The 10,635-nt window shown below is 44.5% G+C and overlaps 1 pseudogene; it reads left to right on the plus strand.

Moving 5' to 3' along the window:
• The first annotated feature begins 474 nt into the window (after positions 1-474).
• Positions 475-10,635, plus strand: part of LOC123171492 (putative disease resistance protein RGA1) — a 21,676-nt pseudogene continuing 11,515 nt past the window's right edge.

A 10,635-nucleotide genomic window follows, 5' to 3' on the forward strand; every position in this document is an offset into this window, starting at 1 on the left:
CGTCTTCCTCCATGGTGGCAAGGTGGTCTTCTACTCCTACTACACCATTCTCGTCGCTCTGGTGCTCTTCGGCTGCGCAGAGGCTTGGGCTGGCCTGTGGGTGAACCAGCGGCCATGCGACCGACGAGCAGTCGGGAGGACCGTCCTGTGGTGCTCCATCCTGCCTCTCGTCCTTGTTGCGGGCCTCGGGGCTTTTGCATCCGCCATCCCCAAATAGTTCCCGCCTTTAAACATTTTTTGTTGTTTTTGAAACAAAAATTGAGTGGTAGTACATACCAAAATACTGTATATTTTTCCTAAATTCTGTGAGCGTTTATGTATTTGTGTGTATGGATGATGGAGTGCTTGAATAAGAAATAAAGTAAGAGAAACTTATTTCAAAAAAATTAAAATGAGGAGGACCTACATTTATATTTTTTTTCCTTTAAGGACCTTCATTTTGTTGTCGTACATTGAGGTTTTTTGTTCGTGATCATAGCCCAGCCCAGCCCATTTAAACAGACATGCAGGCCTTTCAAGCTTTAACTCGACAATAACCTATTTAGGCCTAGCCTGTTACAGTTTTTGTATTGTATGTATACATAAACCAAGCTGGAGAAGAGCTGCCGTCTCCCCTCCAGAGTATTTGCTTTGCTTCCTTCGTCCGTCCACTCCACGCCACGGCCGGCCGCTCACGATCCCTTCCGCCGGATCTGCCGATGGAAGCCGCCGGGATCGGGTGGCTAGCGCAAGAGATCCTTTCACACCCCCTGATCGGCAAGCCCTGGGTCCGTGAGGCCGGGCTCGCCGAAGAAATCGAGGGTCTCACGTCTGCAATCAAGGGAGTCCGCATGGTCGTCTCCGTTGTTGACGGCAGGGAGCTCGGCAACGAGCCACTGGCTGAATCTCTTGCTGAGCTCAAGGAGGCGCTCTATGATGCGGCCAACGTGATCGATGACCTCAGCTCCCACAGGCTCAAACAGGGTAAGCCTGCCTACCACCTGTAGATTACTTGAGTTGTTAGTCTCTGTTGCAAAATACAGTTAAATTAGATTTTACCTGAGCTGGGCTCCGTTCTTTAGGTGGTGGTGTAGAAATAGCCGATGCCGCTGTGAATTTTTTTTTGAACCGGGCTAAACCCCTTTCTGTTAATGCATAACGGAAATACATCCGATCCAAGAGTTCACAAGGGAAAGGGAAGAAGCGAGTCCAAAGCACCACTGGTAAAAATCACAGCCGATGGAATTAGAATTTATCCGACCTTCCTTCTTCAGGTAGTGGTGTAGAAATAGCCGATGGAGACGCCGTTGTGAAATCTAGTTTTGTTCATGTTTTGGTCAGTTCGTACGAGTTACTAGCGTTTTGTTGAAACTCTTCATGTCCTGTTTAGTTTCCCTTGCAAAAAGAAATTTAAAAAATACCCGGTCTGTTGAGGCCTGGGAATGTTATTTCACTGAACCTATAACCTTTTGGCAAGGCTTGGTTCCTAAATGTAAAGGAGGCAGCGAGTTTACGATTAATGGGATCATGCTAATACTTCTCTTATTTCTGGCACAGCTGCTTCGACATCGATGGTCGATGCTGATATACCGCCAACAAGTAGCAGTCGTGGGAAGAGGCAACGCTCCAAGGCATGGGACCATTTTGTGGTTATAAGAGATGGTAATGGAAACCCTCAGAAGGCAAAATGTAAGTATTGTCAAACCGTAGTTCAGTGTAAGACAACAAACGGGACAGGAGTTTTGAGCAGGCATATCAAGAGTGCTGGTTGCAGGGAAATGGCAAGTCACCAACAGCAAGAACCTTCCTCAAGGTAGGTTTTACATATCCAAGAACAACAAAATTCTCTTTATGAGCTACCCTAGGACAATTCATTCATGTTTACATCTTTGCATTGGAGCACTTTTGCGGTTGTAACTTATCTATTATTCTATTTGATGGATCATCTATCTATGATTCTATTTGATGGATCATCTAAATATTCCTTTTTTGGGGAAAACCACCCTCTTTTGATACATCAATCTCTCAGTTTTGTCATTTAGGATATTGTCTAATTGATCCATAAAAGCTAGAACTTTACTAGATCCGCATCCATATGCACTAGTAGAAAACTCGGCTTTGGTCACAGGGCAATATTCACATTAGTCCCGGTTCAGTCACGAACCGGGACTAATGTGAGCATTGGTCCCGGTTCGTGCGGCCAGGGGCCTGCCGGGCCTCGTGGGGGCATTTGTCCCGGTTCGTCCGGACCCTTTGGTCCCGGTTGGTGGGACAAACCGGGACCAATGGGCCACGCTCCTGACCCACCAGCCTTTAGTCCCGGTCCATACCACAAACCGGGACTAAAGGGCTGGTCCTAGTTGCGGCCAGTGTTTAGTCCCACCTCGCCAACCGAAGGGCGCTCACACCAGTTTATAAGCCCGTCCATCTATGCCTTGTTCAGCTTCTCTTAAAGTGAAAATAAATGCCCTTATGGAGGGAATTTCACCTAAATTCACAGTAAATTGAAATTTACTGTGAATTTAGGTTTAATTTTCTCTATAAGCGCATCTATGTTCATTTTTTTATATTTATAAAATAAATAAACCTTAATAAAATAAATAAAACTAAATAAACCTTAATAAAATAAAATAAAATAAACTATAGTAACTACAATAAATAAACCTTAATAAATTAAGTAAAAATAGCAGCAGTAAAATAAATAAAAATAGCAGCAGTAAAATAAATAAAAATAAAATAATTAAAGTAAAATACATAAGTAATTAGAAATAAAATAAATAAGTTTTTTGTTGTAAGTAGAAACAAAACAAAACAAATAAAGCAAAAGAGAAAAAAAAACACGAGCCATCAACTCCATAACCGCCATATCTGGGATAGAGAAGGGCGATCCCTTGGAGTGGGATTCACATACAGTTGCCCGTAACATCTACCATTCGAGCCTAGCAGGTGGAACTCGGATCTGTCAACAGTGTCAAAGCGGCAAATAGCAGGCGGAGGAGAAGCCACCGATGTCATGTGTAGATCCCTTCTAGGTCTTGCGGATCATGCTATTACAGCAATTTGGTTGGTTGATCCAAAAAAAAAGGAATTTGGTTGGTTTTCTTGAAGCCCTAGCTTGTTCCGTCCTATTCTCTCAATGCAATTTAGCAAATGCTACTACAGTACAGTAAAGGGCACAAAGAAAAAGCACGCAGTGAAGGAAAATACCTCCATATCAAAGCTGCTACTTATCTTGTTGGTTATCAGGATGTGGATATGTAGAATTTTCTCTAGCCACGGCAACAGACATGCATTCATCAAGGGGGTTCACTACAGAACAAAATAAATGCTGACGTTAGTTGTTGAGGGTACGTTTGACATCCCTGAGAGACTAGATAATGAAAAAATGAATCGTCAAACCTGGATGAACAAAGACGCTACCAAGTGGATGAATCTGATGGCCTGTCCTCCCTTGAAGATCATGCGTCCTCCCTTGAAGGCGCCACCAGGGCCATGGACGCCTCATACACCGCCGCCGACGTGTTGTAGTGATGAGGTATCGTGCATGATCTAACACAGGATCACCTTCAGGCAAGATGAATAGGTCTTCAGGGGCACGACGGCAGCAATGGCGCCATCGCCGGGACTGGTGACGACGGCGGCGGCGAGCGAGCGGGAGGGTGGCGGCGGCTGCGTGCGAGTGGGAGGCCGGAGGATCACCACTCATTGTGCTCGACATATCACTACAAGAAACCTGTTAATCCATGACGGATTTCTAGTGACATTTTTGGAAACTCTCATCGATGACCTGGTAAAACCCCACAAACCCGCTAAAGCCCGTCTAACCGTTCCCGTATAAAAACTTAACCCTAAATTCCCTCCTCGGCCCCTGCATCGTGTCCCACAGCACGTCGCCACCCCTCGCCCCTCCCACAGCTCGTAAACCTTAATAAAATAAAATAAAATAAACTATAGTAACTACAATAAATAAACCTTAATAAATTGAGTAAAAATAGCAGCAGTAAAATAAATAAAAATAGCAGCAGTAAAATAAACGAAAATAAAATAATTAAAGTAAAATACATAAGTAATTAGAAATAAAATAAATAAGTTTTTTGTTGTAAGTAGAAACAAAACAAAACAAATAAAGCAAAAGAGAAAAAACAGAGGAAAAAAATTATGCCACCTACTGGGCCACCACGGCCTGAACACGACTAGAAACCCATCCATGGGCCAGGATTCAGGCCCGCAGAAGGCCCAGTAGGCCCCACAGGCAAAGAGAACAGTTAGGCCCGAAACCCTGCAGTTGAGAGGAGTTCGAGAGGGTGGGCGCAGCAGCGCTTATAAACCACTCTCAAGCTCTCTCAACTAGCGAGGTGGGACTAAAGTTTTGACGCGGGGCAGCACAAGGCCTTTGGTCCCGGTTGGTGCCACCAACCGGGACTAAAGGGGGCATTGGTCCCGGTTCGTGGCACCAACCAGGACCAAAGGCCTTTAGTCCCGGTTGGTGCCACCAACCGGGACCAATGAGTTCCCTATATATACCCCATCGCCACAGCAGAGCACTACAGAGTGCTCTGTTTTTTCTGGCCGGCGAGGGGAGGGCATTTGGGTGCTCTAGCTCACCTCCTATGCACATGAGGTGTTCGATGAAATGTCTGAGCCACACTAGTTAATCTTTGTCCTCTCGAAACTCGACCTCCGAGCTCCATTTTCCCCGAGATTTGTCTAGGTTTAGCGGTCCGTCACGTCCTGTCCCCGTCTACACCGCCGTCGATCGCCCGCGCCGATCTCGTCGCCAGCACCACCGTGGTGAGCCTCTTGTTCTTATCTTCCTTCTGAAAGGAAAAAATTCTTACTTTAGATAGTTACTTGTCTAATTTTGTTACTTTTATTATTCCTTCTTATTACATAGTGCGATGGTTTTGGTATCCGCCCCCGTCGGCCCTCGTCCTGTCTATGATTCGGATGTGGTATATATTATCTTTTTATAACTATTTGGTTCATTTATTGTTTATGAAAAATATACCGACCAACGTGACATAGATTTTATTTATCTAGGAGGTGGTTGAACCTGAAATTCTAACCGACCCTATTGTCGAGAGGTTAAATTTAGTTGAAGAAGAAAACAATTACTTGAAGGAAAAAATAAAAAAATTGAGGAGGAGAAGATGATATTGGAGTTGCATGTTGCGGATGTCGTCGATGATCCCAAGATCAAGATGGATGCAATGCGCTTGAAGATTAGAAAGATTAGAAAATATGCCATTCATACCGAGGCTTGGTATCATTATGCCGTTGGATCAATTGTTACCTTGGTTGCGATTATGATCGCATTTGTTTTTGCATTGAAATGTTTTACATAGTTTCAATGTATGGTTTAATTAATTAGATGCTCTGGAGAGCTATATATATGTTGTTAGATGAGAACTATGTATGTACTTTGGTTCTAATGTGATGATGAACTTCTATTAATTTGGTCACTTAATTATCTATTCATGATGTTCTGTAATGGTTTTTGACACACTTAATTATATATAATGCATGCAGATGAACCGGCAATGGATGTACGGTGACAGACACCCCTCCGAGTACATTAAGGGCGTGCATGATTTTCTCGAAGTGGCTGAGGCAAACAAGAAGAATGGTTTTATGTGTTGTCCATGCCCTATATGTGGGAATACGAAGTCTTACTCTGACCGGAAAATCCTTCACACCCACCTGCTTTACAAGGGTTTCATGCCACACTATAATGTTTGGACGAGGCACGGAGAAATAGGGGTTATGATGGAAGACGGCGAAGAAGAAGAGGACGATGACAACTATGTGTCCCCTGAATACGGTGATGCTGCAACGGGGGAAGCTGCTGAAGATCAAGAGGAACCAGACGATGTGCCCAATGATGCTGCAAGGGGGGAAGCTGCTGAAGATCAAGAGGAACCAGTGCCCGATGATGATGATCTCCGTCGGGTCATAGTCGATGCAAGGACGCAATGCGAAAGTCAAAAGGAGAAGCTGAAGTTCGATCGCATGTTAGAGGATCACAAAAAAGGGTTGTACCCCAATTGCGAAGATGGCAACACAAAGCTCGGTACCGTACTGGAATTGCTGCAGTGGAAGGCAGAGAATGCTGTGCCTGACAAAGGATTTGAGAAGCTATTGAAAATATTGAAGAAGAAGCTTCCAAAGGATAACGAATTGCCTGACAGTACATACGCAGCAAAGAAGGTCGTATGCACTCTAGGATTGGAGGTGCAGAAGATACATGCATGCCCTAATGACTGCATCCTCTACCGCGGTGCGTACAAGGATCTAAACGCATGCCCGGTATGCGGTGCATTGCGGTATAAGATCAGACGAGATGACCCTGGTGATGTTGACGGCGAGCCCCCCAGGAAGAGGGTTCCTGCGAAGGTGATGCGGTATGCTCCTATAATACCACGGTTGAAACGTCTGTTCAGAAACGAAGAGCATGCCAAGTTGATGTGATGGCACAGTGAGGACCGTAAGAAAGACGGGAAGTTGAGAGCACCCGCTGACGGGTCGCAGTGGAGAAAAATCGAGAGAAAGTACTGGGCTGAGTTTGCAGCTGACCCAAGGAACGTATGGTTTTGTTTAAGCGCGGATGGCATTAATCCTTTCGGGGAGCAGAGCAGAAATCACAGCACCTGGCCCGTGACTCTATGTATGTATAACCTTCCTCCTTGGATGTGCATGAAGCGGAAGTTCATTATGATGCCAGTTCTCATCCAAGGCCCTAAGCAACCCGGCAACGACATTGATGTGTACCTAAGGTCATTAGTTGAAGAACTTTTACAGCTGTGGAATGGAAACAGTGTACGTACGTGGGATGAGCACAAACAGGAGGAATTTAACCTGCGCGTGTTGCTGTTTGTAACCACCAATGATTGGCCCGCTCTCAGTAACCTTTCAGGACAGACAAACAAGGGATACCATGCATGCACGCACTGTTTAGATGACACTGAAAGTATATACCTGGACAAAAGCAGGAAGAATGTGTACCTGGGCCATCGTCGATTTCTTCCGACCAACCATCAATGTCGAAAGAAAGGCAAGCATTTCAAAGGCGAGGCAGATCACCGGAAGAAGCCCGCCATGCGTACCGGTGATCACGTACTTGCTATGGTCAATGATTTACACGTAATCTTTGGAAAGGGTCCCGGCGGACTAGCTGTTCCAAATGACGCTGAGGGACACGCACCCATGTGGAAGAAGAAATCTATATTTTGGGACCTACCCTACTGGAAAGAGCTAGAGGTCCGCTCTTCAATCGACGAGATGCACGTGACGAAGAACCTTTGCGTGAACCTGCTAGGCTTCTTGGGCGTGTATGGGAAGACAAAAGATACACCTGAGGCACGGGAGAACCTGCAACGTTTGCACGAAAAAGACGGCATGCCTCCGAAGCAGTATGAAGGTCCTGCCAGCTACGCTCTTACAAAAGAAGAGAAAGAAATCTTCTTCGAATGCCTGCTCAGTATGAAGGTCCCGACTGGCTTCTCATCGAATATAAAGGGAATAATAAATATGCCAGAGAAAAAATTCCAGAACCTAAAGTCTCATGACTGCCACGTGATTATGACGCAACTGCTTCCGGTTGCATTGGGGGGGCTTCTACCGGAAAACGTCCGATTAGCCATTGTGAAGCTATGTGCATTCCTCAATGCAATCTCTCAGAAGGTGATCGATCCAGAAATCATACCAAGGCTAAGGAGTGATGTGGCGCAATGTCTTGTCAGTTTCGAGCTGGTGTTCCCACCATCCTTCTTCAATATCATGACGCACGTCCTAGTTCATCTAGTCGACGAGATTGTCATTCTGGGGCCCGTATTTCTACACAATATGTTCCCCTTTGAGAGGTTCATGGGAGTCCTAAAGAAATATGTCCGTAACCGCGCTAGGCCAGAAGGAAGCATCTCCATGGGCCATCAAACAGAGGATGTCATTGGGTTTTGTGTTGACTTCATTCCTGGCCTTAAGAAGATAGGTCTCCCTAAATCGCGGTATGAGGGGAGACTGACTGGAAAAGGCACGCTTGGAGGGGGACTCAATAATATGCAGGGACGGATATTCTTGGTCTCAAGCACACTACACAGTTCTACAGAACTCTACCTTGGTGACCCCGTATGTCGATGAACACAAGAACAGTCTGCGCTCCAAACACCCGGAGCAGTGTGACAACTGGATTACATGTGAACGCATCAGGACTTTCAGCAGTTGGTTGGAAACACGTCTCAGAGGTGACACCACTGTTTGTGATGAGTTGTACACGTTGTCTAGGGGGCCATCTTCGACTGTATTGACTTACAAAGGATACGATATAAATGGGAATACATTTTACACGATCGCCCAAGATCAAAAGAGCACCAACCAAAACAGCGGTGTCCGCTTTGATGCAGCAACCGAGAGGGGAAAGGACACATATTATGGTTACATAATGGACATATGGGAACTTGACTACGGACATGATTTTAAGGTCCCTTTGTTTAAGTGCAAATGGGTCAATCCGTCAGGAGGCGGGGTACAGGTAGACCCACAGTACGGAATGACAACAGTGGATCTGAACAATCTTGGGTACACTGACGAACCGTTCGTCCTAGCCAATGATGTGGCACAGGTTATCTATGTGAAGGACATGTCTACCAGACCGAGGAAAAGAAAAGATAAGGAAGCGAATACATCATACGATGAGCCAAAGCGCCACATAGTTCTTTCAGGAAAAAGGGACATTGTGGGAGTGGAGGGCAAGACAGACATGTCTGAAGATTATGAAAAGTTTCATGAAATTCCTCCCTTCAAAGTCAAGGCTGACCCAAGCATCCTGATAAACGATGAAGATTATCCATGGTTACGGCGCAATAAGCAAATGACACAAGCGAAGAAATAGTGAAGACTTTCTCCCGCAACTATTATGATGATACCATGCCAACTTTGTAATAGACGAGTATGATACCATTGTCCGTTTTGTACAAGAAGTGCATCTAGTTTTTGCCGTAACCCTCTCAACTTTCTTGCACATGCTATGTGGATGAAATGATGATACCATGCCAACTTTCAACCTTTTCAGAGTTCATTTGAAATGCTTTTCAATTTTAGGGTCTTATAGCTCAAAATAATTAGTAAATGCATGAAAAATAACAGGCCAAAAATTAAAAATTATGCCACCTACTGGGCCACCACGGCCTGAATACGATTAGAAACCCATCCATGGGCCAGGATTCAGGCCCGCAGAAGGCCCAGTAGGCCCACAGGCATGTACAGAGAGGTTAGGCCCGTAAGCCTGCTTTAGAGAGGAGCTCGACAGCTCAGGCGCACCGCACCTTATAAACAGGTGCGGCTCTCTCTTAGCTAGCGAGGTGGGACTAAACTCACCACCACGCCGCTGTGCAAGGCCATTGGTCCCGGTTGGTGGCACGAACCGGGACCAATTCCACCCTTTGGTCCCTGTTGGTGCCATGAACTGGTACTAATGAGGCTGTGGCCCCACGAGCACCTTTAGTACCTGTTCGTGGCACGAACCGGTACTAGAGTTTCTTACTAAGCAGTTTTTTAGTCCCACCTCGCTAGCTGAGAGGCACTAGGAGCGGTTTATAAGCCCTGAGTGCAGAGACGATGAAGAAGAGGCGCAATGCTCACGTTGCTTAGCTTCAAGCCTTGAGGAATAAGGTAGACTGCATCGAGCTATGTGCAGTGCAGTCTACACTATTCCTAAAGGCTTGAAGCAAATCAACGAGCGTTGCGCCTCTTTTTTATTTTTAATAACTTATTACAACTCCGGACTTCTTGTGTTTCGACAAAATAAAATAAACTTTAATAAAATTTATGAAACTAAAATTAACAAAGTATTTTCAGTTCAAAACATTATAAGAAACCTCTATTATTATTGAAACTAAAATCATATAAAATTGATGCAACTAAAATTATCGAAGTATTTTCTGTTCGAAATCATTAAAAGCAAAAAGAATTTTCATAAAGAACTTTTTTTGATAGAAACTTTAAAAGCAAAAAGAATTATCATAAAGTAAAATAAATAAGTAATTAGAAACAAAATAAAGTAAAGTAAATAAGTTTTTTGTTGTAAGTAGAAACAAAACAAAATAAATATAGCAAAAAAGAAAACAAAAAAACTAAATACAGCAAAAAGAATTTTCATAAAGAACTAATGGCGCCAATAGAAAGTTTATATTTTTTCTAAAACTAATGGCACTAACAGACAGTTTATAATTTTGCTGACCTAAAAGCAAAAAAAATTAAAAAATAATGGCACTAACAGGAAGTTTATAAATTTTCTGACATAAAATCACAAAGAACTAAAAAATAAAGCAAAAAACTAAAGAAAATAAATAATGCAAAAAACAGAACCAAAAAACTGGAAAACAAATTAAAAAAACTGCCACCTATTGGGCCACCACGGCCTGAATACGACTAGAAACCCAACCTGGGCCAGGATTCAGGCCCGCAGAAGGCCCAATAGGCCCACAGACAGCACAGTGTGACATTAGGCCCGTAAGCCTGCATTTGAGAGGAGCTCGAGAGGGCAGCCGCACTGGGGCTTATAAACCACTCCGAGCCCCTCTCAACTAGCGAGGTGGGACTAAACTTTTGGCCGCGGGCAGCGCAAAGCCTTTGGTCCCGGTTGGTGGCACCAACCGGGAC

Source organism: Triticum aestivum, chromosome 7D (assembly GCF_018294505.1).
Source record: "Triticum aestivum cultivar Chinese Spring chromosome 7D, IWGSC CS RefSeq v2.1, whole genome shotgun sequence".
Lineage (NCBI taxonomy): Eukaryota > Viridiplantae > Streptophyta > Magnoliopsida > Poales > Poaceae > Triticum > Triticum aestivum.